Source organism: Nicotiana tabacum, chromosome 16 (assembly GCF_000715075.1).
Source record: "Nicotiana tabacum cultivar K326 chromosome 16, ASM71507v2, whole genome shotgun sequence".
Classification (NCBI taxonomy): Eukaryota; Viridiplantae; Streptophyta; class Magnoliopsida; order Solanales; family Solanaceae; genus Nicotiana; species Nicotiana tabacum.
The window spans coordinates 134,398,017-134,406,866 of NC_134095.1; the positions used below are offsets into that span (position 1 = coordinate 134,398,017).

Sequence of the window (8,850 nt, forward strand, 5' to 3'; positions counted from 1 at the left end):
ACCCCTTGAAATTGTCCTCAACGACCAGCTGAACACCTCAATTGACCCCTTTATCATTTAGACATTTCAAGTGACTGTTAATTAGATCAAATAGACACCCAAGTGCAACAGACTAGATACGTGAGTTACACTTGCCAATGATGTGTCAAATGAGTCAATCAACGAACGACACGTGTAATTTATAATTAAAACTTAACACTTATAATTAAAAAAAATAAAATGAATTTAAAGAAGAAATAAACCTTTTGCCCTCACTATTAACCAAAGAAGCCCCCCACTTCATCTTCTTCCTTTAGAACCAAAACTAGCGCTATCCCCACCCCACCCCATTCATCTTCTTTCTTCTGCCCTTCTTCTGCGTCTCCTTCCCCTTTTCCCTGATCCACTCTCCCTCCAACTAATTAAACACATATCTTTCTGTTAGACCCCTTCCCCTTTCCACCTTCTTCTCCAACATGCCCTATACTCAAAATTTATCCATCCATACTTGATGACACAAAGTTAGAAAGATGCCCGGCGCCAAAGATCTCCACTTGCAAAGGGTTGAAAAGAATTACAATTACTTATTCGTTGGCAATGTTATTTTAATTTAAAAATTTTGTCTGCATTTATCAAGTTTACAGATGTAGCCAAGCAAATCATAAATCCGATTGAGACGTTCCAAGTAGAGAATCTTGATCTTGTTAGAGATCAACAAAAAAGAATCATGATCCACTGGGATTTTGGGTCTTCTTTCTCCGTCATTTTCTTGGTCACAAATTTGGACTTATTTTACTTTTATTTTTCTAATTTATTATTTTTGGTGTAAAATTTTCCATCGATTTAAATAATTGGTTGTTGTTTGTGTGTTTTTGTTGGAATGAAGGTATGTTATATGAAAGAGGGTGTTTATCTAGTGGAGATTTGGTGGTTTTTTGCAGCTATTATTGCTGCAATTTTGCTGCTTTTTTCGGCTATCTCGGGATTAGTTTTGGCTCAACAGATATAGGCGAAGCTCTAGAGGTTATGGGCAGTAAGTTTTGATGAAAGGCGATATTTTTCAGTGATTTAAGGTGGCTTAGTTGGAGCTTTAGTGAGTGATTTTCATGGAGGCTATGGTGGTTTCATGGTGGGTTGCAGTTGAAAGAAGAAGAGAGGCTAAGGTGAGGTATTTCATGTTTTTTCTTTTTAAAAAAAATAAAAATTAGGCTGCAAAAATATATCATGTGCTCAAAATTTGGTTAGCAATCACGCATATGCTACATCAACGACATGTGTTTACTTGATCTAAATAGCAGTCACTTGAAGTGTCTAAATGATAAAGGGGTCAATTGAGGTGTTCAGCTGGTCGTTGAGGACAACTTCAAATGGCCATTTATGTATTTCGCCAAAAACTATACATAGTTATATAATGCAAGAAGCATGTCGATATTTGTCCCTTATCATTGTCAATATCTAAGATCTAATCATCTTTTTTTTTTCTCTTTCTTATTTTAAAAAAGAAGCAAAAAAAGAAGAAGAAGGGGGAATTCCTAAAACAAATGGCTCTCACAACAACAGTTAAGCTGTAGCATAGGTATATTTTTGAAATAGTACAAATATTAAAAGCTAAGGGTTCGTTTGGTACGAGGGATAAGGGATAACTAATTTCGAAATTAAATTTGAGATGCGTTTATTCTATATTTGATTGGTATAAAATCATGGTATGACTAAATTCGAAAATAATTATTCCGAAATTGTATTATTTTTTTATCCTTTTAAGAGGGTAGGGTAACTAATCCTCAGATAACTAATCATGAAATAATTTATTTATAACCAACCGACCCTTAAGTGTGCACCAAAACTAATGATCATGACATGCTTTGTTTTTTAACTTCTATGTTGTTCACTTAATTACTATTTTACTTTCACTTCAATCGCCAAGAAACCCACTCCTATCACCGATCACACTCCCCACCATAACATTCAATAATTCCACAAATGATTTACACTACTATTCTATATATAATGGAGTATATATAAGAAAAAAGAGAGAAATTCCAAAATAAGTTTCTTATCCAGTGTTCCTAACCAGTTACTACTACTGAAACAAGATTTCACAACTGTAAGATCCACTGCCATAGCTTACTCTTGCAGTAATATAATCTGAGTCCTAAACCTAAATAATGACTTTTGGGACTCAAAATACATTTATACAATTTTAAAAAAAAGTTACTTTTCTACTTAAAACGCAGATGCGGAAATGGGCGAGAGGAGCTGGAACTGCAGATGCAGATGTTTGAGCGCACCTGCGATAATGCAGGTGCGGGATTTTGATTGCAGGTGCGGTCCTTGGGTGGTTAAGTGAATTCCGCAGATGCGCACCTGGGATCGCAGGTGCAAGATTTCGATCGCAGAAGCAGTTTAGCTGGGGCAGAGCATATAAATTTAGCCCTTCGCAATTTTTGAGTGGTTTTTCACTGTTTTCATGCGGGTTTGAGCTTGGGAGAGCAATTTGAAGAAAGAATTCAAGGGGGTTTCGTGGAGGTAAGATTTTTGGACCCTAAACTTATTTGTATGATAGTTTTTGACTGATTAAGCTTGAAATCTATGGAAATTAATAGCAAAAAATGGGGGTTTAGGGCTTGGATATCGAAGACCTTAATCTAGGGATTTGATGGGTTATTTGTGGTCGGATTTTGGTATTCTTGGTATGTATGAACTCGTGAGAGTGTAAGGATTCTAGTTTTATGAATTTTATCGGAATCCGAGATGTGGGCCCAGGGGTCGGGTTTGGCCAATTTCGGGATTCTTGATGTAAATTGATTATTTTCGCATGGGCTTTATTCCCTTAGCATATATTGATGTTGTAATTCTGATTTTGGATAGATTCGACGCGAGTTGAGGCCGAGTTGAGAGGCAAGGGCGTCACAGAGTAGTATTTCATCCGGTTCGAGGTAAGTAACCATTGTAAATCTGGACCTGAGGGTATGAAACATATTGTTTTGATAAATGAGGTGACACATATGCTAGGTGATGAGCGTGTGGGCGTGCACTGGTAGGGATTGTAACTTGGTCCATCCCGTAGCGACTATTAAGCCGCGTATTTGATTTGAAATCTTATGATATCCGTATTTTAGAGATTGATACTATGTGTGGGGTTGTACGCCATGTTTGGGGCCTTGTGCTGACCTGTTTAGACCCTTAGGAGTATTTTTACTACTTTCCTCACTCTGTTTGATTTGAAAGCGTATCCTCAGTCATGTTTTACATGTTATTTGTTTAAAACCGATTTCATCACTCTTTTTCTTAATATATGAAAACTTTTTAGGCTGAGTTCCTTAATTTTTACTGATATGCCCTTAGTGGCCATGAGGTTAATGACTGAGAGAGGTTTAGGACCTAATGGTGAGGATTATATATCTATTATGGATCAGGTTGCACGCCGCAACGATATTATATATACGTATCGGTGAGGTAAAGATATTATAGCACGTGAGTTGTCCGTGCGGATTATGGCGCTTGGGCTATAGGAGCCCCTCCGGAGTCTGTACACCCCAGTGAGCGTAGTCGACTATAAACTATAGACGAGCTGCATGCCACAACGATATTATATATACACTATGGATCGGGCTGCACGCCGCATCGGTTATTACTATTATTATTATTATGAGACATTTATTGAGCTGGAGTGCTGAGTGTGAGCACTGATTGACCAGAGTTGAGTCATGAGTGACTGAGAGGCTGCCCGAGAGGCTATATTTATGAGTGATACCTTGCCCGAGGGGCCCGTTTATGATATTTTACTGCTTTCACTCTTCTTTCTACACTGAGCCTCTGTTGAAAAAGGTTGAATAAATAATTTCAAAGTATTTTAATATAAACTGATGTTTTTATGAGATAACTGGCTATGGAACTGCTGATTTTGACTTGATATTCTGTTGAAAACTCTTATATGATTTTAAATTGCACGTCACTGCACTTAGACCTTATTTACTTTAGTTACTTACTGAGTTGGCATGCTCACATTACTCCCTACACCTTGTGCGCAGATCCAGGTGCCCGAGCATCAGAGTGAGAGCTTCCAGCACTCTCAGAGTTTATCCGGAGATCGCAAGGTAGCTGCACGACATTCACAGCCCTTCCTTCCTCCTTCCTATCTTAGTATTTTGTTGTTTCAGACTTATTTTGTATTACTTTGACAGTGTCTTGGTTGTATTTAGAGGCTCATGACTAGTAACATCGGATTCGGGATGTATTAGTGTATTTCATACTGTTCCGCATATTTCTGTTGATTTTCATTTTACTTATGAAAGTTTGAGACTTAATTGATTTTTGAAAAATGATTTTATAAAAGTAATTCGATGAGGTAAGCGTTGGATTGGCTTTCCTAGTACTGTGATATGCGCCATCACGACCGGGGTATTTGGGGTCATGACAAGTTGGTATTAGAGCCTAGGTTACATAGGTCTCGTGAGTCGTGAGCCAGTTTAGTAGAGTCTCGCGGATCGGTACGAAGACGCGTGTACTTATCCTTGGGAGGCTGCAGAACCTTTAGGAAAAACTTCACATTCTTGAATTCTTATCATGCAACATTGATTCAGCCTGAAATGTAACTCCTTGAATTTCTTCCACGCATTCGTGTGCGCACATGAGCGCTCGATATCAGTTGTGCATCGACGGCTTGTGATTCCCAGATCGAGGGGCGTGATATGATTTCCATGTGTTGATGTTGGGCCAGTCTGGAGTACTTGAGGCCGCTCTATGCTTATAGCTTGAGCACTGAGGTATTGATTGTGTGAGCACGTGCTTTTGGATTTATATGTTTGATAGTGTCCCTATTAGGGGAAGTGATGGCTGGATAGCTACGTGATGAGTATGGCGTGATTACGAGATGTGTTCATATGATTTAAATGAGACGAGAAGGGTCTGTTTGGGGGTACCAAGGACTACCTGGTGCTTGATTTCCGTCGTGATTTGATGTATAGCCCCAAGTTTTGGGTGTGTTGAAGGATCTCTTCATGTTGTCTAGTTGGGAAATGAAGTAGATTTCATGTCGTGAGATGAGTTCAGACTTAGGAAGATTAAGTGATTGCGTGTTGTTTATGACGATGGAAGGGCATAAAGAAATGTTAGTTTGAGACGAAACAGGTGGGTTATCTCCTACGGGGTATCCTGAGGGCGTGTGATCCCTATGCCATTTTGGTAGCGAGTCCTCATTTACCAGTGGATTATATGTGCTGTAGATTGAGTTTGAATCGCATATGATAGTTATCTTGACTGTTATGAGTATGAATGCGAGATTTGCAAATGATTTAAAGTACTAGGTGGTTTGTGTTGCACGGGCTTATGAAGGATTTAGTTCAATCTCACTATAGTAATATGACAGTAGTAGAGTATGGGCATTGTGAGTTTTTGCGTGTTTTGATCTATGGCTTTGAGCCAATTGGGGGAGTGTGCTATTGGTAAGTTGATTGCATGGCTAAGTGTCGTATTAGTTTCAGTTTGAGGTATACTAGTGAATCAGTTATGACTTGTAGAGGTTGAGATCAAGGATGACTCGAGTAAAGGGAATTTCTGGATACGAGTTGTATTAGGTTTTATGAGTATTTGAGAATCATGGAATGATATGAGTTATTATTGGTTAAGGATGTAACGTGTGTGGAGCAGAAATTTATTTTGTTGCATTAAGGTGGGGTTACTTCTATGGACGTTGCTGTTCTAATACTGCACCGGTCGTACGGTTCATTTAATCAGTCTAATTGAAACCTGAGTAGAGTGGATGACTCCCGAGAATGGTTTTGAAGGATCCAAAAGATCTACATGTATTAATTGGAAACCTTCTGGATGTGTGTTGGCTAAAAACTAAGATTTATATGGGAGGATGTCAGGACTTGTGGCATTTCTGTATCATTGGAGATTTTACATACCAGTATCAAGAAGGCAAAGGTAATGGCTTTAGATTCGCAGAAGGTCTCTTCAGAGCGGGTATATCGGTTGTGGTACTTTTGGGGGTGCTTCAGAAGAATACAGTGGTTTGTGAGCCTTAGAGCGGTGCAGTTTATGCTAAAGTTCATGGGGCAAGTTTTAATTAAGGATAATGGTGTACTAGTAAGGAAATGTATCAATTTGAAGATAATTTTGAAGGAACTCAGAGAATTAGGACAACTTGGTAGTATGTTGGATCTGCATGGTAGCGGATATGATCGGTTCTTGGGTGCTTATGAGGTAATGAGTGTCTACAGGTGTTTCACGGCAATGCTTTTGGGTTTTGGGTGACCTACGTATCTTGGCTGATTTAGAAGGATTCAGTCCTGACGTTTTAGTTTTGTGCAAATAGAATTTAGAGAGTTCTTGATAGTTTCTACCATGGTTAGAGAAGTATATTTTCTACTGGCGTGAGGAGCATGTGATGAATATTGATTTTCTTCAAGATGGGATCAAATGGAAAGTTCTTGGATAGTTGAGTACGTAGCTGCTTATGGCTCGGAAGGGGCTATGAAGTTCTCATAGTTATCATGGGATGGCATAGTATATACGGTATGTTGTGTAGGGTTGAAATTGGCATATATAAGGTCACGATTCAGTTCGGAAAGGAAGGGTCATAAATTCTTGGACAACATGGGCAGTTTTAGATGATTAGGCAAATTATATTGCTAATTGGTGTGGCTTGATGAGGGCATACGTTTAAGAAAGAGCAATGTGATTGAGTTAATAATACATCATTGGTATCACGACTCTCTCTTGTTGGATCGACTGCTGATATTCGAGTTTGCTTGGTGGCACAAAAGAATTATAGGAATATCTCTCGTGGAATGATGGGGTATTAGAGGTGTGGTATGTACTCGGACGATGGAATTAGGATCGGATATGGTGATTCGTGTGCTATATGGATTTGGAGACTGGGAGTTCTCATAAACAGGTTATGTTGTGGTTGTAGGTTGCATGTGTCGGCCTTGTATGGTGACCATCGGGGTTTGGAGACCCGAGTGAATTCTTTGTTTCTTGGTATGTTAGATTTTGATGTGATATTGGTTATAGACTGGTTGTCTCCGTGTCGTGTTATTCTAGACTGTTGCGCTAAGACGGTGACGTTGGCTATGTTGGGGATGCCACGGATTGAGTGGAGAGGTTCGACGGATTATGTTCCCAGTAGGGTGATTTCATTTTTGAAGACCCAACAGATGGTTGGGAAGAGTTGTCTTTCTTATTTGGCCTTCGTGAGGGATGTCAATGTAGAGACTCCTACCATTGATTTGGTTCCGGTGGTGAGGGATTTTTCCGGATATGTTTCCTGTTGTCGGGCATGCCGCCGGACACGGTTGTTGATTTCGGTATTGATTTGGTGTCGGGCACCGATGGAGTTAAAAGAGTTGAAGGAGCAACTTCAGGAACTCCTTGATAGGGGGTTCATTGGTAGACCTATATAGATGTTTGTTCTACATCGAGACGACTTTGTTGACTCCGAGTTGCTATTGTTGAGGGATGTGTTGATTCGTTTGCTATGGAGGGATGTGTGCTGGGGTGATCTATGAGTTATTTTTCCATGTTGCGAGGCGTTATAATTTGCTTGTTATAGGCACCTATGGTGCGGTTCTATTTGGGCCTCATGGTGAAATTCGAGCGGGAAGAGTATTGGGTATTGCTCGGTGGATGCAGTATTGTTTATGTCCTTTCGGGTTGCATGGTCTTATGTCATTTGCTTCGCCATGGTTATGATGATTTGCTTTTGGTATTAGAAATCAAATTGCGCGTGGTTGTTGATTTTGAGCACAATGACTTGAGGTGTTTCATGTGGACCAGTGTTTGGATAGGGTCGCGCATTGCAACAAAGTTATACGGAAGTATGATCCTTTGGGTTGGATTCGTGTGTCTGGTTCTACGATGTGTGATGGGTTCTCAGCATTGTGTTGTGGTGGTATTGGTGAGCTTGCGGTACAGCTTATTATTATTATTATTATTATTATTATTACTATTATTATTATTATTATTATTATTATTATTATTATTATTATTATTATTATTATTATTATTATTATTATTATTATTATTATTATTATTATTATTATTATTATTATTATTATCTATTGAGCCGGAGTGCTGAGTGTAAGCACTGATTGACGAGTTGAGTCACGAGTGACTGAGAGGCTGCCCGAGAGGCTATACTTATGAGTGATACCTTGCCTGAGGGGCCCGTTTATGATATTTTGCTGCTTTTACGCTTCTTTCTATACTGAGCCTCTATTGAAAAAGTTTGAATAAATGATTTTAAAGTATTTTAATTGAAACTGAAGTTTTTATGAGATAACTGGCTATGGAACTGTTGATTTTGACTTGATATTCTGTTGAAAATTCTTATATGATTTTAAATTGCTTGTCACTGCACTCAGACCATATTTACTTTAATTACTCATTAAGTTGGCGTGCTCACGTTACTCCCTGCACCTTGTGTGCAGATCCAGGTGCCCGAGCATCAGAGCGAGAGCTTCCAACACTCTAGAGTTTATCCGGAGATCGCAAGGTAGCTGCACGGCGTTCGCAGCCCTGCCTTCCTCCTACCTATTTTACTATTTGGTTGTTTCGGACTTATTTTGTATTACTAAAACAGTGTCTTGGTTGTATTTAGAGGCTCATGACTAGTGACACCGGATTCGGACTGTGTTAGTGTATTTCATACTGTTCCGCATATTTCTGTTGATTTTCATTCTACTTATGAAATCTTGAGACTTAATTGGTTTTTGAAAAATGATTTTATAAAAGGAATTCGATGTGGTAAGTGTTGGATTGGCTTGCCTAGTACTGTGATAGGCGTCATCACGACCGGGGTATTTGAAAATTAGAGTTGTATTGGGACGTGAATAAAATTTTGGATTGTTTTAAATTTTTGTGAGT

At 39.0% G+C, this 8,850-nt stretch overlaps 1 long non-coding RNA gene across 2 annotated transcripts; it reads left to right on the forward strand.

Moving 5' to 3' along the window:
* Positions 1-276: 276 nt before the first annotated feature.
* LOC107819717 (uncharacterized) lies at positions 277-8,627 on the forward strand. 2 transcript variants are annotated; one of them, XR_012700299.1, is made up of 5 exons: positions 277-1,142; positions 2,214-2,505; positions 2,848-2,915; positions 4,011-4,076; positions 8,415-8,627. It is a non-coding gene; the product is annotated as an uncharacterized LOC107819717 (long non-coding RNA). The 2 variants fall into 2 exon arrangements; XR_001655774.2 differs by lacking the exon at positions 8,415-8,627 and having other exon boundaries at positions 4,011-4,243.
* The last annotated feature ends 223 nt before the right edge of the window (positions 8,628-8,850 follow it).